Genomic DNA, 23,804 nt, shown 5'->3' on the forward strand with positions numbered 1-23,804 from the left:
TGGCAAGCCAGCAGACTACAGCAGGAGGGAACAGTGTGGGCGACAGGGAAATTTAAAGATAAGTATAGTCTTGAAAGATGCACAGGACCTCTGCCTTCCTCATATCTATACTCTTGTTGCAATGAATAAACCACATGAGAGTCAGTCACAGTTACAGTTAAGCCATCATCAAGGCAAACAACAGCAATTCTTATGTCCTAACCATTCTACTGCACATGTCTATGAGGACACAAAAGGTGGGCATATAATTGGAAGTGTGGTGGGCTCACACCTGCTTTTACAAACAGTGCTGCAATCATAACTCCAAGCACATTGAAAGTTGATGCCTCCATCCATCTTCAGTGTCTACCATAACTTCCTTCACCAGTGTCTACCAGAGGTTGCAGGCAGTATGGGCATCCCCGGACTCATGCTCCCTGCCCCTTGCCCTCCTCCTCCCCAGGAAAATGTGAGCAGAGTGCAGATTAATATTTCTTTCCCTCCTCAGTTAGCTCCTCCAGCATTCAGCTCCCTAATCAAACATGAGTCAGCTAAGTCATAGTCAATGCTTCATCAATGACAGGTTTAGCAACATAAATGATTCTTTAATCAGAAATAGAATTGTGAGTATGGAATCAAATGATTAGGTCAGAGGTAAACTATTATGGGAAGCATATATGGGAATTGTGAAAGCAAATGAACTGATATTCAGCTTAAAAGTGGCAATTAGAAGTGTGTGATATCAATGCTGTGAGTGAGACGCACAGCATTATCAAACCTCAATTTGTTAAAATATTAAAAAATAAATGTTATATGCTGATGATCACATTGCAGGCAAAATGATATCTGTCAGTAACTAAACAAGCAGAAACTGTATGCATTCTTATTGCTACAAGCATAAGAAAGTAAGTGTCTCTGCCTATGTTAAATGTAACCAGTAGTGATTTAAATTCATTTACATTTCCTGAATCATGTACTGTAACTTGGAACTACCATAAAAACCTAAGAAAACTTTTTTTGCAATGGCAAGCTTACTTGCTCTTCCTATTTTGGGGGGCCTGACCCCATCTCCTTACTTGTATATACCAACTCCACTGTAGCACAGCAGAAGGGAAAAGAAAGACAACCCACTACAAAGTGCAGAAGCATCTATGGTGCAAGTCTGTATGCTTTTGAGCAAGTGTGGTAAATAAAATGGGACAAAAAGCTGCATGGTGAAACTGCATGTCTGACTGTAGCATAGCTAAGCATATTCATTTAATGCAGTCTGTAGGCTTTGGTGTCATTTTGCAAGAGTCAGTAAGAAGTGAAGTGAAGTGTCACAGCAAAATTTCAATGTTTTGGAAGCAAGTAGAACAAAACTGAAATGAGTATTGGCACTATCAAAAACACAGTAAATGCAGTGCATACTTTAATGTTGCTTGAGCTTGAAAAAGCTATAGAAATGACAATGCGAGTGCAGCTCAAGTTGCTATTGATAGCAAAAATAAATGTTTGTCAGAAATGTTGATTAAATTCATATCCTTGCTATTCAAGTTAAATACAGGGCCGAATCCACATTCAGGTCTCTGAATGCTAACACCAAGGTTCAAGTCTGCATAGAGGTAGATTATTAAGGGAAGGGCATATTTCTGTCTTATTCTGGGCATCATTTAAAGCCTTTAGGCCAAGTCTGGCTAGATTATGTGTGTAAATGTAGGAAGTACTGGCTGCTGTTTGAAGCATTATCACTGCAGGCTAGGATAAAACAAGCTAATATTTTAGGGTGAAGTGCTTGTGAAGAGCTTGATATGGTGAGGCAAGTTATGCAGCACAACAGAGTAATGACAAAAGACTGTACTTACAAATCACAGCAGCAAATCTGATTGGGTGGGGTGGCACAGGGCCACAATGTTTGTACATTCAAAAGGAATATCTGCAGAGGCATGCATCATGACTGTTAAGCACTAATTCAACCTGTACACTGGTAAATCAATCCTATGCAGGTTCTGATGCCAAGGTGCACAACTGCAGTGATAAAATGACTGTTCTTGACTATAAGGCACAGTGTGCTAAAAGTACATTACAAGGTATTGATGCCATTTTGCGAAACTACTCTGACTGGATTGAACATTTGGTTATCTGCAAGACAAATATTATATTAATACTGACTAAAGATTCTGGAAAGCTAAGATATATGAAGTTAATGCCAAATTATGCACATTTAGTACCTCTTGACAGATGTAGATTACTGATTTGTCACTTGGAGTCTAAACAGGTCTCAAATTGTTCCAGAGACGGATGACACCTTAAAAGTAGGAACAAGATGAATGTCTGTTTAAACTACTGTGCAGACAGAGTCAAAAAGGCTTAAAGCTGATCAAATGCAGTTGCGAAATCTGTGTGTCTTTATGCAAGTACATATCTATTTTTGTCATTATAAAGGCTCATGTCAGATTCTAATAAAGGAAAAGCAAATCATAGACATGCAAAAGCCTCATGATAAGTTCCCTCTGGTGTGTTTTGAAGTCATGGTACAATGCAAAACTTATTCTAAGAATGTTATTAGTAGCAGTCCCCTAACAAATTACATAGAATGGTTTTGGTCCTCAGAGCATGAAAAAGATGACTTGGTATGCAAAAGCTTCTGGTCACTATTGCACTTGCAATTAAGACATTTAATGTATCCCAACTTAAGACAGTGATGAGAATTATAAGAAAATGCGGTATTGCTGCAGTTTTATTACAGGAAGTTAGACAAATAACTTATGAATCAGTAGCCTTAACAGATTCTTAACATTTTAATGCTTAAATTGAAAAGGCCGTATTAGCCATAGTTTTGATTTTCAGAAATTTTATATGGAATAGATTGTAGGAACATTCAAATTCCAGCGACAAACTACAAATATTTAATTAACAAATCCACCAAGACTTAGATATAAAAATATTTAATGTTTTTACATCTTGGTCATGGTGGATTTGTTCATTAACTGTTTATAGTTTCAGAAATTTCATGGCTACATCTACAGTAAAAAGAATAATAAATCAGATTGTATACCAATGCAGAACAAATTTTAACAATTAAGTGCATAAATCATCTGTAAGGTCCCAAAGAATGTTGTTATCATTAGAAAAAGTATCACCTGTAAGTTCATTATAAGCCTGGTAACATAATGTGTATAAAAGATGCATTCATTAAGGCACATCTTCAGAAATGTAAGGAAGAATGTCTGCAAATGATTTAAAATTATTGTGAGTAGTTTTCCAATTCTCAGTATCTGACAAGAACTCATAAATTATGTATACATTGGATATTAGTGAATCTCTACCACAAACTGAAAAAGAGAGGAATCTGAAGGTCCTGAGACTTTCAAAGGTCCTCATTTCCCACTGTTTGTGCACCCTTGAGTTTTTTATAGGTCACTTTATCCCCATCAGGACTTTAACACTACTCATTATTTCCACAGCATTAGTGGTATTATGGGAGTGAGAGCCATCCAGAAGGGTCATCACACAGGCAGCTATGAGAGTTGTTTTTGCCTTGCTAGCATCTTGCCAGTGGGTGCATGTTAGATTGTTAGATGGTGCTGACCATTCTCCTGGGTGGGGTAATGAGTGTGCTGCATCACCTCAGTGACCCCCCCCCCCCATGCATGTCTGAGTTCACCCAACATCAGACCTATGACTGAAGTGGTTTGCTGGTTGAACAACTACACCTAGGCCATCCCTTTATAATACCACCCCTTCTCTGAGAGATCGTGGCATTGGATTCCCCATTCAGCTCCGCTCCCTTCCAGGATGGAATGCCCATTCTCACCATGCTGGCTCTAACACCTGATCCACTGATTGAGCTTTATTAATCCAGTCCATAATGAAGACTGTATCCCTCTATGTAAACTGAGAGATGAAGGAGAGGAGCACCCCCCCCCCCGAGCACAGGGGGCTCAGTCTCCCTGGAAAGTGGTTTTAAATATTGTTTTTCATGCCCCAGAGAATATCAGAACTTTTGAATCTGTGTGTTTTTTCAAATTCTAGGTATATACCCACGATGAGTTGTAGCTGCTGAGTGGTATCATTGCATAATGAAGGAAGACCAGATGCTGTAAAGTCATTTAATTTTGTGATGAGCTTTTGTTCAGTATAGAGATGAGATATCAGATCAGTCTGCACAGACACATGGTTGGTAGAATTAGTGAATCAGATCTGGACACAAGCTAATGCAGGGTAAAGGTTTGTGACATCTTGTATTGACCTGCTACAAATTAGCAGAAAAAAATTCAAATCAGGAAGAAGAGCTAATAACTTATGCTCTACCGGGATGAAAATTAAGTGGATTTATTTCAGCACAAAAAGCTTACATTTTCTTCTGTGTTCTGGTTTCTATTCATAATTTCTGGAAGCTATGCAACTGAACTGCAAAATATAACAAAAAAAACAAAGTCACTGTCCTAAAAGTCAACTTTCACACAAAGTGGAATTCTAAATGAGTTAGTAACTGATGATGGTCTTTAATTTGTGAGCTAATAATTTTGCACATTGCAGAAGAAATGGGAATTCAGTCACATTACCTGTATTCCCAGACTCATAAAAGAATTGGGCAAGCGAAACATTATATGGTCAAAGAATGAAAAATCAGATTTAAAAAAGTGAATATTCATGTTCATTTAACGGTTAATTTATCTGTCTTGGAATATAGAAATATTCCCTTCCAATTTATTGGTTTTGGCTTTAGCTCATTTTCTTGCAGACAGACAGTTGAAATCAAAACTACCAGCTTCATTTTCATTACTAGTTCCAGATTGTAAACTTGCTTCCAGAAGGACTGAGGAAGCAAAATATATTGCTAGATCAGGAAAGAATCTTCCAGTTTTGAAAACAGAAGGGATCGTTTTTATGAAGGTACAAAGTCAAGACTTCAGAATTAAAGATGAATTCCACCAAAATATCATTTTTTTCCTTTCCAAAACATGACCTTCTTTCCCTGTAATCCAACCCCAAAGTCATCACATACAGAAAAAAACATGATTTAATAATAATTCCATTTGTTTTATGTCAACTTATTTTTGTTTGCATTTCTTCCTTATGTTTGTCTAGGAAGGACAGAGGAATTAGATTAGGTCACTTATTCTAATTCCAGTACCATTAAGGAAACTGGCATATAAACACTGGCATATAAATGCTCCTCATCAGTCACAGATTGCCAGCATCACACCTAAGTGGGCAGTGCAGCCTGGATCTACAGTTAGGCATCTGAACAAAAGTACATCTTTCAAGCTTAATTGTCAGATACAAATAAACAAGAAAATTCTATTGACACATTAGCTTAATTTTACCTTATTACAAATAAGATGTCCTTCAAGAATGCAACTGCAGTCATAACATGTGGGTTGTCCTGCCTCAGGCAGCCCTCGGTCGGCCGGATTCCAAAGTCTGGGTCCGACGTCGGCTGATGTTGCATTTCTCTCCGACGTCAGAGCGGCTGGAGTACATAAGCATCAGCCGACGCCATTTTCTTCAGTCTTTCTTGCCACGCGGTGCCCGAAGCAGAAGCAGTTCGCAAGTGCCGGTCGGTCAGCTACTGTATTCTACGATACCGAAGTCATCAAAAAGCTAAGTACCCCGTTGGGGACCTTTTCTTGCCTCAGCCGATGTCAGAAATTACTGAAAAAGTTAACAATTGTCTTTCTTGTGGTAAACAAATACCTCATAAGGATTTCCACTCTTACTGCCTCCCTTGCCTGGGTCCAGACCACGACGTCTCGGCCTGTGTAGCCTGTGCTCGCTTCAACAAGTGCACTCTCAGGCGCCGGGCGGAGTTCGCTGAAGATTATTTCGGCGATAATTTTGCTTACACCATGCCGTCGGATCCTCCGCCATCGCAAACTCCCAAAAAGTGAAAAGACCGGGACCGACATCCTCGGCCCGCGTCTACCACCGACTCCATGCCAAAACTTAGCGCGAGTGCTCCGGTTCCCTCTAAGATGGTCTCTCCACCGCTCCGAACCGAAGACACCGCATTACCGACGACTCTGATTCCAGACATTACTCCAACACCAGTTATAGATTTTCCTCCGGATACCGAAACAGAGGAAATGCCCGAGACCATTGCTGTAGACAAGGTCACTCCTGCACGTGGAGCTGCCAGGCCCCCTATGGCCATGTCTATTAAGGCCTACACTAGGGCTAAGGCAGCCAGCAAAACAAAGCATATTACTTCTAAATCCTTACCTCAGCCGACTCCAGAGACACAAATTATGTCCATGGCTGCTGATTTGATTTCCATGATTAGAGGTTCACAGGCCCATCCTGAGAGAGGATCCCAGCCTCCTCCTGATAAAAGGCCCCGGGTTGAACCCTCTGATCCTACTCCTTCTGATGAAGATTCTGAGGGCTCTGTCCACTCTGATAGCCAGGAAGAGCTCTTCCAGACCTATGAGGACTCGGATGCAGAAGATTCCATCCCCTCCTGAGGATATTTCTTTTGGGGAAGTTCTGCACACCATGAGGGAACATTTCAAGTGGCAAGGTCAGGAATATTCTGATTCTAGGAAACGCCTTAGGACTTTCCTTAAGAAGCCTCAGCACAGGCCCTTAGCTATTCCTCCTGTACTTGATGTTCTGGATGATTTGTATTCCAACTCTAGTGCTACCCCTGATTCTCTTCCTCCTGCTCCAGCCAAGCCAGACAGGTATTACAGGGTCCCAGAAACTCATTCCCATTTATTCAGGGCCCATACTGCTGATTTGGAAACTATTTCACAGGGGCCTAAAGGAGTTTCGGCCTCCACCTCAAAAAATCCTTTGCCCTCCAACAGGGAAGCTAGGTCATTAGAGAGATGGGGCAAAAAGGTTTACACATCCACTACCTTATCTATGAGAGCTTTAAATTGCCTTTTTCATATGTTACAATATCAGGATTATCTGTTAGAAGATTTACAAAAAACATTAGCCACTCCTGATCCTTTAGACAGGAAGACTTTGCAGGAAGCTGTACATAACACTCAGCAAGTAAGCAATCACTTCCTGCAGTGTGGATATGATGCACTGGAAGCTTCATGTAGGGCAGCTATGACAGGGGCAGTCATTCGTAGACATGCTCAACCACTACCAGATCATGTAAAAGCAAAACTTCTGGATGCACCTTTGGAAAAGAACAAGCTTTTGGTGCAAATGCTAAGGATGTGTTAAAGACCATCAAGAAAAGCAAAATCAGTTCAGACTGTGAAAGATTTCCTCCAGGTTCAACCCCCAGATTCAGTAGGAATTGGCCTTCAAAAACTGGTCCTTTCCTAATCCAGAAAAGTTTCAAAGGGGTAAGAACAGACGTGGCCGAGGAAGAGGCCAATACAGAGGCCCTTACAGGGGACGACAATGGCAGCCTGGAAACCAAAGAAGTTACGCAGGGGTTTCACCTGCCCCACAACCACAATCTCAATGACTTTCCTCTACTACCGCCTACCAGGGAACAACTAGAAGCTCCCTTGGGCGGAAAATTATCTCTGTTTTCAGAAAACTGGCACAGACTGACAAAGGACAAATGGATTTTGGACATTATAGACCGAGGGTACAGGTTTCATTTTCATACCTTACCAAGAAAACAAGGCATGCCAAACCTACCACAAAATCAGAGGGCAGAGGCTATCAAGCAAATCACTCTGCTGACTCGAATGAAAGCAATAGAAAGAGTTCCACAACAAGAACAAGACCAGGGGTTTTACTCAAGACTGTTCCTTGTTCCAAGAAAAGAATCTCAATGGAGACCAATACTGGACTTGTCCGCATTAAACACCTTTCTCATAATACCAAAGTTCAAAATGCTGACTCTACAGCAACTCTTTCCAATGCTGGGCAAGGGGTCGTGGCTGATTACTCTGGACCTCAAGGAGGCATACCTGCATGTCCCTATCAGACACAGCTGCAGAAGATACCTCAGATTTCTTGCAGGGCCAGAGCATTATCAATTCTCAGCATTGCCATTTGGCTTATCTACTGCGCCCAGAGTATTTACAAAATGCCTGGCTTCAGTAATTGCTCATTGCAGGCTCCAGGGTGATACAAATAAACAAGAAAATTCTATTGACACATTAGCTTAATTTTACCTTATTACAAATAAGATGTCCTTCAAGAATGCAACTGCAGTCATAACATGTGGGTTGTCCTGCCTCAGGCAGCCCTCGGTCGGCCGGATTCCAAAGTCTGGGTCCGACGTCGGCTGATGTTGCATTTCTCTCCGACGTCAGAGCGGCTGGAGTACATAAGCATCAGCCGACGCCATTTTCTTCAGTCTTTCTTGCCACGCGGTGCCCGAAGCAGAAGCAGTTCGCAAGTGCCGGTCGGTCAGCTACTGTATTCTACGATACCGAAGTCATCAAAAAGCTAAGTACCCCGTTGGGGACCTTTTCTTGCCTCAGCCGATGTCAGAAATTACTGAAAAAGTTAACAATTGTCTTTCTTGTGGTAAACAAATACCTCATAAGGATTTCCACTCTTACTGCCTCCCTTGCCTGGGTCCAGACCACGACGTCTCGGCCTGTGTAGCCTGTGCTCGCTTCAACAAGTGCACTCTCAGGCGCCGGGCGGAGTTCGCTGAAGATTATTTCGGCGATAATTTTGCTTACACCATGCCGTCAGATCCTCCGCCATCGCAAACTCCCAAAAAGTGAAAAGACCGGGACCGACATCCTCGGCCCGCGTCTACCACCAACTCCATGCCAAAACTTAGCGCGAGTGCTCCGGTTCCCTCTAAGATGGTCTCTCCACCGCTCCAAACCGAAGACACCGCATTACCGACGACTCTGATTCCAGACATTACTCCAACGCCAGTTATAGATTTTCCTCCGGATACCGAAACCGAGGAAATGCCCGAGACCATTGCTGTAGACAAGGTCACTCCTGCACGTGGAGCTGCCAGGCCCCCTATGGCCATGTCTATTAAGGCCTACACTAGGGCTAAGGCAGCCAGCAAAACAAAGCATATTACTTCTAAATCCTTACCTCAGCCGACTCCAGAGACACAAATTATGTCCATGGCTGCTGATTTGATTTCCATGATTAGAGGTTCACAGGCCCATCCTGAGAGAGGATCCCAGCCTCCTCCTGATAAAAGGCCCCGGGTTGAACCCTCTGATCCTACTCCTTCTGATGAAGATTCTGAGGGCTCTGTCCACTCTGATAGCCAGGAAGAGCTCTTCCAGACCTATGAGGACTCGGATGCAGAAGATTCCATCCCCTCGGCCTCCCCTCCTGAGGATATTTCTTTTGGGGAAGTTCTGCACACCATGAGGGAACATTTCAAGTGGCAAGGTCAGGAATATTCTGATTCTAGGAAACGCCTTAGGACTTTCCTTAAGAAGCCTCAGCACAGGCCCTTAGCTATTCCTCCTGTACTTGATGTTCTGGATGATTTGTATTCCAACTCTAGTGCTACCCCTGATTCTCTTCCTCCTGCTCCAGCCAAGCCAGACAGGTATTACAGGGTCCCAGAAACTCATTCCCATTTATTCAGGGCCCATACTGCTGATTTGGAAACTATTTCACAGGGGCCTAAAGGAGTTTCGGCCTCCACCTCAAAAAATCCTTTGCCCTCCAACAGGGAAGCTAGGTCATTAGAGAGATGGGGCAAAAAGGTTTACACATCCACTACCTTATCTATGAGAGCTTTAAATTGCCTTTTTCATATGTTACAATATCAGGATTATCTGTTAGAAGATTTACAAAAACATTAGCCACTCCTGATCCTTTAGACAGGAAGACTTTGCAGGAAGCTGTACATAACACTCAGCAAGTAAGCAATCACTTCCTGCAGTGTGGATATGATGCACTGGAAGCTTCATGTAGGGCAGCTATGACAGGGGCAGTCATTCGTAGACATGCTTGGTTAAAAGATCAACCTCTACCAGATCATGTAAAAGCAAAACTTCTGGATGCACCTTTGGAAAAGAACAAGCTTTTTGGTGCAAATGCTAAGGATGTGTTAAAGACCATCGAAGAAAAAGCAAAATCAGTTCAGACTGTGAAAGATTTCCTCCAGGTTCAACCCCCCAGATTCAGTAGGAATTGGCCTTCAAAAAACTGGTCCTTTCCTAATCCAGAAAAGTTTCAAAGGGGTAAGAACAGACGTGGCCGAGGAAGAGGCCAATACAGAGGCCCTTACAGGGGACGACAATGGCAGCCTGGAAACCAAAGAAGTTACGCAGGGGTTTCACCTGCCCCACAACCACAATCTCAATGACTTTCCTCTACTACCGCCTACCAGGGAACAACTAGAAGCTCCCTTGGGCGGAAAATTATCTCTGTTTTCAGAAAACTGGCACAGACTGACAAAGGACAAATGGATTTTGGACATTATAGACCGAGGGTACAGGTTTCATTTTCATACCTTACCAAGAAAACAAGGCATGCCAAACCTACCACAAAATCAGAGGGCAGAGGCTATCAAGCAAATCACTCTGCTGACTCGAATGAAAGCAATAGAAAGAGTTCCACAACAAGAACAAGACCAGGGGTTTTACTCAAGACTGTTCCTTGTTCCAAGAAAAGAATCTCAATGGAGACCAATACTGGACTTGTCCGCATTAAACACCTTTCTCATAATACCAAAGTTCAAAATGCTGACTCTACAGCAACTCTTTCCCATGCTGGGCAAGGGGTCGTGGCTGATTACTCTGGACCTCAAGGAGGCATACCTGCATGTCCCTATCAGACACAGCTGCAGAAGATACCTCAGATTTCTTGCAGGGCCAGAGCATTATCAATTCTCAGCATTGCCATTTGGCTTATCTACTGCGCCCAGAGTATTTACAAAATGCCTGGCTTCAGTAATTGCTCATTGCAGGCTCCAGGGTATACAAATTTACCCGTACCTGGACGACTGCCTCATACAAGCAGACGACAAATTGATGTTGACAAAAAACCTGGATTATGTCATATGATTACTTCAAGCTCTGGGATACACAGTCAACTTCCAAAAGTCAAGACTGCAGCCATCCCAGCAGATAATCTTCTTAGGAGCCAAACTAGACACAGCCTCTCAGGTGGCTTACCTGACAGAAGACAAGCAAGAGAAGTTAACTCATTACTTCAAAGGTTTAGCAAAACTCACCCAGATGACTGCAAGGAGATTCCTACAGGCCCTGGGTTACATGGCATCCTGCATTCTCCTGGTTCCATTAGCAAGACTACACATGAGAAAGCTTCAATGGTACCTAAAAAACATTTGGTCTCAACACAGCAACAACTTGGAGACAATCATACCACTCATTCCATGCCTACAAAAGGAATTCCTATGGTGGGCCTCGGTGAGCCAGACAAACACAGGTATGTTATTCAAAAAACCACAGATAACACAGACCATGACTACAGATGCCTCAGACCTTGGATGGGGGGCGCACATGGAAGGCAGGTGTATACAAGGACAATGGTCTCCAAAGGAAACACATCTGCATATAAACCAAAAGGAAATGCTGGCAGTAATGCATGCCATTGAGGCCTTTCAACACCAACTCCAGCAAGGCCATTTAATGATACGGACAGACAACACCACTGTGATGTGGTACATAAACAAGCAGGGGGGCACCCACTCTTACCCCCTTTGCAGACTGACAATGCAGCTTTGGGAGAAATCACTGAGCCTAAACATCCAGTTACAATCCCAGTTTGTTCCAGGAAAAGACAATGTGTTGGCGGACAGCCTAAGCAGGAATTTCACAGATCCACACGAGTGGAGGTTACAACCGAAGGCATTCAGACAACTCACTTCGACATGGGGCAAGCCAGAAGTGGACCTATTTGCCTCTCACCTCAACCATCTTCTACCAACATTTTGCACAAGGACATACCATCCAAAAGCTTGGAAAATAGATGCCCTCTCATTCAACTGGAACTCCCTAGCAATCTATGCATTCCCACCTCTGCCACTGATGACCTCAGTATTACTAAAGATCAAAGCAGAGAAGCCCAAGGGAATCATAATAGCTCCGGACTGGCCAAGACAACACTGGTATCCACTACTACGGAGCATATGCCACACCAGGAGGTGGGCCCTCCCCCAGTGGCCTCTACTTCTGACTCAACACAATTTCTAAACACTGCATCCAAATCTTCTGACACTGCAGCTAACAGCCTGGGAGATCCCATAAATAACTTCAGCTTATCTCTCTCCAAGGAAGTTCAGCGGATACTAACAGAGGCTCGAAGACCATCCACCAGAAAGGTTTACTTAGCAAAGTGGAAAAGATTCAGCAATTGGAATACCAGCAAGGGACATGATGCATCATTGTTGAACATCCCACTCATCTTGGAATATTTGGCAGATATGTTAAAGAACGGCCTCTCATATTCTTCCATAAAGATACATGCATCTGCTATTTCAGCTAGATACAACACTGATCCTCCTGTTTTTTCTCACCCCTTACTAAGGCAATTCCTCAGGGGAATCAAGAACATTAAGCCGCCAAGAAAGGCCCCAGTGCCAGCCTGGGACCTCAACTTTGTCTTAGAAAAACTGACTCTACCTCCATTTGAGCCAGCAGCTTCAGTTGACTTGCAATTTCTCTCATGGAAGACAGCTTTCCTGTTGGCAATTAACTCAGCAAGAAGGGTTTCGGAGTTACAGGCCCGAATGGCAATACCACCCTTTATCATTTTTCATAGAGACAGGGTTTCATTAAGGACCAACCCTACTTTTATGCCAAAGGTGGTTTCTAGGGTTTCTTTAAATCAAGCCATTCATCTGCCTGCTTTCTTCCCCAATCCTGAGAATAAGGGGGAAAGACTGTTGCATACCTTGGACATTCACAGACAACTTCGATACTACCTGGACAGAACAAAGGCCAGTAGGAAGTCTGAACAACTTTTTGTAGCTTACGCCCCTGCAGTCCAAGGAAAAGCAATTTCAAAACAGACTATTTCTAAATGGATTGGACATTGCATCAGATTCTGTTACTCCTTTCATGGAAAGACTGTTCCAGCTAATGTCAGACCACATTCCACCAGAGCTACAGCCACCTCTACAGCATTCTTAAGAGGGGTGCCTACCAAGGACATTCTAGAAGCTGCTACATGGAGCTCCGTGCATACATTCTCCAAACACTACAATCTCCCTCTATACTCCAGATCCAGAGCAGGCTTTGCTTCGGCAGTCCTGCAGGGTTTGATTGCCACACCATCTTTTTCCTAGAGCATTCCTCCTCCCCCAGCTAAGCTATGGTATTCTACCCACATGTTATGACTGCAGTTGCATTCTTGAAGGACATAGTACAGTTTTGTACCTACCATAAATGTAGATGTCCGATAGACATGCAACTGCAGTCGGATTTTCCCTCCCTCCATACCCCTCTATGCCTAGGGTCCACTCCTATTCCTGTTTCTCTTAGCTGGGGATATCTCTTAGCTGGGGATATCTGTTATGGTGTATTTGTTTTATTGCTCATTTACTTGTTTGGAATCCTGTTTTTGTCTTCCAATTTGATTACAGCCTTCCTTGGAGGGCACCTGGCATCTGGGGCAAGAAACACTGAAGAAAATGGCGTCGGCTGATGCTTATGTACTCCAGCCGCTCTGACGTCGGAGAGAAATGCGAAATCAGCCGACGTCGGACCCAGACTTTGGAATCCGGCCGACCGAGGGCTGCCTGAGGCAGGACAACCCACATGTTATGACTGCAGTTGCATGTCTATCGGACATCTACATTTATGGTAGGTACAAAACTGTACTTTGTCTTTCCCTTTAATTAAAATCTGAGTGCCGCAAAGAAAGAAATGTTTTCATATTACTGTCTTGATTTCTGTCAGTATTTGATTTTACATTTCACACCTTTTGTTCAAAATGCTGCATCAAAGATGGACACAAACAAAATTCTAAGGACACAGAGTAATGAAAGAAATGTGTTGATGGAGTCTGTCAAAGGAGGGTAGTCACAATAATGTTTTAGGTTGATTGAGAATGTAGGGTATATTCTTTTAAGAAAAATGCAATGCAGGGACATATCTAGGAAGTTTCAAGTTGAAAATAGTACAATTGCAGTGTTTTACTGTGTTCCCAAGACACACAAGGGTTTAGAAAATTTGAGTGGTAGACCAATTGTATCTGCAGAAAAATATTTTTTGAGGCCTATTAGTAATTTGTTATATGAATACTTGAAAAAGTATGTTTTAGGAATCCCCTCTTATGTTAGAGATAGCCAGGACTTTTTGAGTAGGATTAAAACTATGCAGTAGAATGATTCTATGTTCTGGCTATGCCTAGATGTCAAAAGTTTATATAAGAATATAAAACATAAAATAGGTATTCAATCTCTTTTTTATTTTTGGGGGGATTCACCTATGTCACATTTTTTCATTGAATTGGTATATTTTTGTTTAAAAAATATTTTTTTTTACTTTTAATGTTGAACTTTTTCACAGTTGCAGGCCCCGGCCATGGGGGCCACATTTGCCCCCATGTATGCAAATTTATTTATGGCTAAATTTGAAATAGATAATATATACCCACATAGCATTTATAAAGCAAGTGTTATTTTATATTTGAGATTCATCAATGATTAGATTTTTTTATGTCAAGTAAAATGGAAGATGCTGCTATGTTTGTAAAAGATTTACAAGTTAATTCAATGGGCCTAAAATTTGATGGAATACAATTGGGTCATAGTGTGAATTTTTTAGATATTAAACTGGATAGACTGAATACAGGTCTATATAATAAATTCACACATATAAATCAGTTTTTGTATGGAAATAGTAGTCATCCTGGGCATTTGTTAGCTGTTTTGCCCTATAATGCATTTTTGAGAATTAACAGATTTTGTAGTACAGCAGAAGTGTTTAGGTCAGAAATAAATATGGCTGAACGAATATTCCTCAATAGAGGTTATGATGAACAACAGGTAGTGGAGGCTAAAGTTAAAATGTTTGAACTTAGAGATGGACAAAAGAGAAAAGGAGATAGATTTTTATTTAGAAATAGGGAAAATGTTATAGTTGAAAATAATAGTAATAGAGTTTTGGGTAGACAGACACAGAAGGAAATTGTAATGTACTTAGACTGCGGTGGTGGTGCTGTGGTAGCATTGTCGCCTCACAGTAAGACGTTGTCCTGTTCGATTCTCAACTAGAGCATCTTCTGTGTGGAGACATGCGTGAATGGGCGTACCTTCATTGAAGATTGTGTGTCATGGCCAGCAACTCGGCACGTAAAAATCTACTGCCAATCATTAGCGGACCGGAGTTCCGCTGTGGCGACCCCTAACCGGGAAAAGCCGAAAGACACAACAACTACCTTTAATGTACTTACAAATAGAGTGGTACAGTGTGTAAAACAGTTTTGGCCCATGCTATTAAGAGATAAGGAATCATGTTATTTGTTACCAGAGCAAATTAAAATCTCTTGTAAGAGAGACAGAAATCTGAAAGATATGGTAATACATAATCATTTTTGTCTGCCATCTGGTAATATAAATGCAAGTAGAATAAAAGAAAAGGGAACGTTTCCTTGTAATAAGTGCTCAATTTGTAAACATTTAGTGCCCTATTTTACATATATTAACAGAATACAGTTCATTCCTAGATGCCATTATACCTGTTGCACTGATGGAGTGGTTTATGCATTAAAGTGTACTTGCAATTTGTGTTGTATAGGAGAGACATATAGAAGTTTTAAAGTATGCATGCAGGAACATATTAGGGACACAAAAAACAAGAGATTAGAAAGTCCTTTAGGTGCCCATTTTCTAAATCATCATAATTCTAAGACTGATGATCTGAAAGGTTGTGTGTTAGAGAAGGTAGATGTATTACTTAGGGAACATAAAAATGTTAAGTATAAACTGCTATAGAAGGGGAAACATGGCTTATTTTAAAGTATGGCACATTGGAGCCCTTTGGGCTTAATAGAGAGTGTAATTGGAAATATGTAATTTAAATAATTAATTGTTTTATTGAGTTGATTCTTGGGCGGCCACGGTGGTGCAGTGGTTAGCATTGCCGCCTCACAGCAAGAGGTTCTCCTGTTCGATCCTCGGCTGGGGTGCCTTCTGTGCGGAGTCTGCATGTCCTCCCTGTGATCGCGTGGGTTTCCTCCGGGTGCTCTGGTTTCCTCCCACATCCCAAAGACATGCTGCAGGTGGATTGGACACACTAAATTGGCCCTAGGTGTGTGTGTGAGTGTGCCTTCTGTGGAAGATTGGGCACCGAGCTGGCAACTCGACACCGTAAAACTCCACTGCCATTCAATGTGCGGACAAGGTGATCCGCTGTGGTGACCCCTAACCGGGAAAAGCCGAAAGAAGAAGAAGATTGAGTTGATTCTTAATTAATGTAATTAGTGGATGTATTTAAGTACATGTATTATGATGTTTTTTACTCTTGGAAGGCATTTCATGCTGAGGCACTAAGTGTGTATTAAATTCTCCTACTTTTGTAGCTGTGGTGGTCATTTTCGTAGTATTTGGAACTGTTTTTTAACATTTTTTGTAGTTTTGCAGTCATTTAATATTTGCCTTTAGTCGGCTTCTAGTAAGGTATCCTAGTGCCAAGCTCTCCAGGCATGACCCTTTTTATTTGGCTATACATGATCTCTGCAATCATTATTTTAGTTATAGTTACAGCAGTAACCTTTAGACTTCCTTTTGTCTGTTCTTGCAAATAGACTCAAAGTTCTAAGTGGTATTTTTCAAACATATTTCAGTATATGGGATACGACATACATTTATTTCCATTTGGCTGATCTAATGACCCTTACCAGCCATGACCTAAGCTTTTTTGGCAGTGCTAAAATTACAGCAGATGTATAATTATAATATTATTAAACAGATTAAGTCATATGAAATGGACAAACTTATTGATAAAAATGCTATCTCAGCATCAGAATTTATTAACTAGATAAGTCCACTGGAAAACAATAGACTGTTTTCTAGATAACTTAGAGGCACTGTCTGATTAATAGACTTGCTTAAAGTTGTTCAATTTGCAGACGCAAATCAAATCCAATAAATGCAGGTTGAATTAACAGTTAAAAAGCCTTAATCCATTGAGTTAAACTTCCAATCTATTTGCATCATAGCAACTGAAGTTCAATTGTATTTTCTTATTATAATCACAGTTCTTTATCTGTGTGACGTTTTGGGGTTATCATCTCCATTGTGATTGCATCCACTGATACAAACATGTAAACAAACATTGCTTTTCATTTTTTTTATTTTCTCATCTTACAGCGTGCTTTGTTTATTTCTAAAACTCTTATGGTTTGACCATTCATCTTTATACCAAAGCGTAGCTCGAATTTAAGCAACATTTATTTTGCTTAGTTTGCTTTTTTCTTTAGGAACTCAGTAATGTCTTAGTTCAAACAACCCCATCAGATGCTTTTATAGTAATCTTCAGAGAGAGAATTCTCTGACAAATAACTTCGCTTCCCCAACCTGATCCCCCATCTGCCCTTATTCTTAAAATCTATACCTGCATGCATCTAGACAGTTTTCCCCTGTGGCATTCTTACTGTGTACTAATCTATGTGTACATGTTTCACACTGTCTGTATTTGTTATCAATGCCATGCCTGCCAATCTATAATGTGTAGACATCTTTTTAAAGTTGTTTTGCTTTTGTTCCCATTAGTGTTTTTTCTTTTCTTTTTTTTTTTGCTTTCAATTTTTTTAGCTCTTACAAGTATTATTGTCTTTATATTTTTTTTTTGCTGTCTCCATGATGTCGCCCAGTGACTCCTCCACTGACTCCCCATCAACACATTTGTCGAAGACTAGATGAGAGACCTATACCCTGTTTGTTCTTACATAGGTAGCCCCACTGATGACAGGTGGTAAAGAGCTAGGGAGTTGCTGGTCCTGTGAAGTGATCTACCCAACCCTGTTGGATCACATCCATATCCATATTTGGTGTGTCTTGGACCACTCCAGTCATGTCTCCTGTCCTGGCTGAATCTAATACAAAGTGAACTAGTCAGCTGCTTAGGGCATTGTGAGGGCTAGGGGGTCCTATAACTGTTAAAAAATACACAAATAACTATCCCATCCACATCTCTAAGCCTCAAGTGGCTGAGTCCACTCCACTCAGCTATGTTTTCATGTGCAACAGCTCCAATTTCTTATTTATTTATTTTGCTTGAATATAAAATATTCTAGCCAAGGAAACAAGAGACTTCCTAGAGTTTACTCAAGTCTCACCCCCACAGTCAAAGCAAATTTGCTTTCTGGTAAAGCACTGTCTTTTTGGAAAACTCAGTACTACTTTCTTTAGGGGAAGTAATGCAGTGTTTGTATATGTGCACATCCTCATTTACGACTCATAGTATGCACAAGCATGCTCAGTTTTGGCTTATAGTTTAAAATGTGTCATTTTGTAATAAATCACTGAGCATTACAGTCAACAGTTATTGTAAGTGAAAGGCTTTCTCATTTGAATATTAGAGCAAGCCTGCGATTAAATACCTTCTTTTTACATTGTGAGAGACACTAGCATATTTGTATTTGAAACCAATGGTTGGCAAATACTTTTTTTTCCTCCATGGTGCTGCTCAAGACCATCCTCCCCTGCCCATGACTCACTTTTTGGTTTATTCTGCATAAAATTTCTAGTTTCCTTGCAACTCATTGATGAATGAATTCAGTAAGTAATGATCTACATTTGAATGCCAGACTTCATGTCCTTCAGAAAATGTATGTTGATGCAAAGCCTATCATGCTAAAAACTTTCTAAGTTTATAAGAGCAATATTCAACATCTGATTTTGGGCCTTTGTTCCCCATTATTTTTGGCTTTGCCTAGATTCTGGCAATTAGAGGTTGAGCTCTAGCTCCCTCTGGCACTTGGGCTGCTAGTTGACCACCTGTCTCCTTGGTTGTGGTCAGGACTCTGTCCGTCTACACCACATGGCCAAGCTTTATGAAATACTCCTTTAAACAAATTAATATCCACTCTATCTCATTCTTTTATTTTTACTTACTGAAGTTTAATGTTTTGCTTCTTATTCTTCCGTTTAACTGGTTATAGCTACACCTATTTAGTAAGCATTCAGATGGAATGTATGGTGAGATTCTTTGTTGACTAATGTGTAAAACTTTGGATTTTGTTGTGAATTAGTAGGGTTTATGTTTATTATTGGTACTGTTCTTCCAGCTCAGGATTGTTTTCCTTGCCATGAATGCACACACTTAGCTCATTAAATAATGAGTTAATAACATTTTAAAATATAATATGATTACTGCAAGCTAGTGTATTCCTTGCTTGTAATTAAGCAATCTAAACATTACCGCTCATGGTTCCACTGAATGGAAATAATTCGATGTAGCACTGAAGCTTTCGAGACAGGGTGTCTGCACAGTAACTTTAGAGCTGAAGCATGAAGCACATATCAGTTTATAGGATGTCCTGTTCATTTTTAAAGCAGGCATCACATCTTCATGTAATTCTTCATTGTGTTATATGTCAGCATATCAGATGGGTAGCTTTAGACCTGTTAAAAAATGGCATGCTTTACTGACTGTAATTTAATTTTTTCTTTGTATTTTTTCAGTTTTGATAGGCTCATACAACCAAATTGTGCTTATCTATGTGTTATAGGATGAGGCAATTGTTATTCTGTTTGATAATCATAACAGTCTTTGATGTATGGAATTTAAAACTCATGCAAATAAAGCATTCAAAACTGAGCATTAAACAAAGAGATGTTATTCAAGATGTGCTTGAGCAATTCAATCTGGAAACATTAGAAATGTGACTGTTAACTCTTAAGATGACAACCACTGCTGACATAAAGAGAAGGTTGTAGGCATTCTTCGCAAAGGCTGTACAAATGCATAAAAAAGCCAAGCATGGGAGGGTAAAGAGGGTAAGCTTGGGTTACTACTTATTCCAGTGTGCAGGGAAGAGCAACTTGTTCAGTAACATGAAATTTTGGAGGACAGCTAAATCCAGGATTACTGCAAAGGATTAAATTTCACTTTCTTGTCAAAATAAATACCATTGTTATAAAATTTTATTTTTTTCAGACTAAGTGAATGTATTTCTTCTGCAGAATCCTCGACTTCTACAACAGTTTGAGGTAGATTAGAAATATGTTTTATGTTAAAATTACACGTCTATATCACGTTCCCGAAATTTTACTACATCAAATCAATAAAGGTCGAACTTTTTTGAATGAAGTAGTAAAATATCGAATAACGAAAAAAAAATCAATAAAAAAAAATAACTAGCATAGGCAGGGGGGCAAGCCCCACCGCACCCCCCACACCCCCCTACTTAAATATACCAACTCCGACACCGCACTACATTGAGGTAAACGGAAATCTCCCCCTTACGGAGATTTCAGTTTACCTGCGTGATGTTCTGACCTTTCGACATTGTCGTGCCGACAATATCGTATTCGATATTTTCAGCTTACGACAATGTGAATTAGACCCAAAATTACGAGTTTGTCTTTTCTTCGTGTTTTCCCCCCATAGGAATGTAGTAACTATATTGGGTGAGCAGTCACTTGGACTATAACATGGCTAGCTATGTTCATGTTTAAATATAGAAACATATAAAAATTCTTGTCAGCGTTTTCAAACACCTAATAAGACTCACCTCCAGAACTGAGCAGGACCATACATGGTAATCCTGGGTAAATTACCCATCTAGTCATCAAGACTAGCACTTTGTTTGATCTGCACTGGTAACTTATCCCATACACTAGGAGTACATATTTATGTATTTTTTCTTTGTTTGTCAGGTAAGTGGGTTGCTAAAGGGACCCTTTTCAGCCATGACTCAGATGTCAAGGTACAAAATTCCACAGAGATGACATAAAATTGCAAGTAATGAATTACAGATGTTGCTTACATGCAGAAGCAAATATACTTTGTAAATGTCTTACCCACAGCACAAGAATAATATTAATAGCAAAATGTTAGATATTTACTTTTAAAGGAACTGTTGTTATACAAGACAATGCTACTATTGACAGTTATGTTGTTTTCAACATTCTTCTGTGCCTTTTTAATATCTATTAATAGTCACTTATGTATTGTGGTCTAAACTCTAATTGTATTAATTCATGCATTTACAAAGAGAAGAGAAAGCTTTCCCAAAGTAAGGGTATTCCAAAGGAAATGCTTCCTAGTAGAAGGCATCTGGAATGCTGTGCTGTTCTGTGTGTCCATTTGTAAATGTTCAGTATTAGTCCTTGTGAAGAAATGGTTACAGTTGCATGATTTTTTTTTTAGCTGTTCTATAATATTTTCCTGAAAATGGAATATTCTGTAATTTGCTGATGTGGCTCCAGTTAGTTGGAATAATTTGCTGTTGCTTTTTTCACCACGCCAGTTGCTTTTTACAGGGTAATGCAGTTGTCTCTAGCTGTGGGTAAACATTTGTAAATGTACATATAGCAGTTATAGCTGTCTGATTTTTTGTTGATATTGTAAGCAGAATAGAAACAAATGATTGGCAAGGCATATTTGGTCACACGCATGTGCACATACAAATACACACACACACACACACACACACACACACACACACATCAACAATCTATGTTTACATAGAAGTAGAGGATAAACTGCATACACATACCCACACACTTACATAAATAGTCAAAAAATACTCATATGGTTAACTAAACATTTTAGAGCACAAAAACACATACCTAAACACACTCTGACAAGTTCCAGAGTTCCTTTAATCTCCAAAGTCTCCAAGTCTCTTTCAATAACCTTAGGAAGGCAAGTAACATAAAACATCTACCAACACACAATTTGATCCTATAATTTTTCAAGGTCCAGAAAGAAATCACATCCCATGCATGACAGAAGCATCCATGTTTGCTGCCGTTAGTGCAGCAAAACAAGTAACTCAACACATTCTGCCACTTTAAGGAACACAAATACTCATAGTGCACATCTTAGACACAAACACACAAGCACATATTTAGCACATTACATCTCTGAAAGTATGTATGCACAATTAAATCTCTGTGAATGCTAATATGTAAATATATAACCATCTTCATTGTGCAGTACTTGGCTTGTTTCTCCCTTTCATATTATATAACTATTTATTGTTGGTATTTGTTTACTGGGATTAGTTCAAATGAGCAGTGTCCTTTTTCAGCAGAGGACACAGAAGGAAAGCTCAACATTATACAGACATGCATTGTTTTATCATTTACAGTCAATTTCATAAGGAAATGACTTTATTTTATTACATGATAGAAGGAATACAAAATATAGGTAAGTGTACATGCGACAGAGAAAGAAAAGTTGTATAATTGCTTACATAAACATAATTTAGAAATGGAGTATGTGCATACCTTGCATAGGTGAATACAGTTTTGAACATTTATAAGAAATAGACACAGGCTTGTAATGTTGGAAATGATACTGTAATATTAACTCTGATTTCTGACAAAATAATGAAAAGAAGCTGCTTAACTATGGAAATATTAGAAAGAAGGGAAGTGGTTGGTAATGAAATAAAGCAGAATATGTCAGTAGTAAAGCAACTATGAAAGTATTTTACGTTTAAGACAAAGTGAAGTAACTGGGGACATGAGAAAGGTCGGGACTGTTTGACAGATGAGCAGAGTGATGAAACTGTGACAGAGGTGAACAGTGAGATAGTGGTTGATCTAATTAGAGGGAAGAGGAGACCGAGTCTTGTCACTTACAGCCTGTTGCTGATAATCCTTGAAGACTCTTGAATCACCATTTAAGTAAAATATTTTCCATATTGGCTATAACTCACTAACAAATGAATAAAGGAAATCTTAAAAGGTTGGACTCTGTGAAATACTTACCCACAGCAACACACTTCTGTCAGCTGTGGGTAATGACTGTGCAACTGTGTTTCTTTCAGTTCATGTCAGACAGGCAAGGAGGAGCATTCTTAAAAGTGACTCTTTAGTCATCAGAAGTTGAAGCACTCTGTCAAATGGTCCTAAGTGAGACAATGTGCATTGCTGAGGGGAATGAATCATATTGTACTGTGCATATGTTTTTCCTCTAGCATTATTTTATGATTCCACCCTTCCAGGCTTTCTGTATTAGCAGGGGCTTTGGAGCATTTACAAGCAGGGGCCTGGAAGATGAACCATTTACAGTCTGCCTGTGTCCATTAGAGACATAGGTGCCAAACTAGGGATGAATTTTCTGTTCCCCATCCAATTGTCCAAGTTACACTTGAATTGGGTTAGGGAGGAACTCTGCTTCACATGGATGGGAAGCCTATTCAAGAGACTGGGTACTCTGTGTGATACAGTCTCTCCAGCAGGTCCTGTTTATATTGCAGACAAGGTTTAAGTATTAAGACCAGGTAATTCTGATGCTGTTTGTTTTGTGGATATACAGGAGGTCCATCAGAGTGGGGTCTGACAATGCCCTGTATGCACTCAAAAGCCTGTGGGAGACAGGATACAGGGATAGGCCCTTGAGGTGGTCTGCAAAGGACATTTTACTTATGCCCTATATTCCTTTAGTGAGGAACTTCTATGGACATTCCAAATGTTGGATATGCCTGGTTAGGTACATACCAAAAGGGGCATTGTACTCAATGATAGGTCTGATGAATGCCAAATACAGTGGAACAATGACTTCCTTAGACTTAGATGCCATACCTTTATATTTACAAGTTGCGTGACATAGAATGATTTCCTTACTACTGTAAACACGTGATGGTCACATAATAGATTAGTGTCTGTTTGTGTCCCTAAGTCCCTGACTACTGGGTCAACTCTAAGGGGTGTGTTATCAATATGATAGTTACCAGCAGTGGATGACTTCCTGAAGGATACTACTATGCATTTCCTGGTATGTAGTTTTAGTCCATGGCTCTGACACCAGTTGTTTGTCTGTGTCAGCCCT

General features: G+C 40.3%; 1 protein-coding gene across 2 annotated transcripts in view; it reads left to right on the forward strand.

Annotated features, from left to right (window-relative positions):
* The window catches only part of HMCN2 (hemicentin 2), a 2,554,053-nt gene that overhangs the window by 1,538,073 nt on the left and 992,176 nt on the right, over positions 1-23,804 (forward strand). The window lies entirely within an intron of this gene.

This window comes from Protopterus annectens, chromosome 16.part0, assembly GCF_019279795.1.
Source record: "Protopterus annectens isolate FY-2018-M chromosome 16.part0, PAN1.0, whole genome shotgun sequence".
NCBI lineage: Eukaryota > Metazoa > Chordata > Ceratodontiformes > Protopteridae > Protopterus > Protopterus annectens.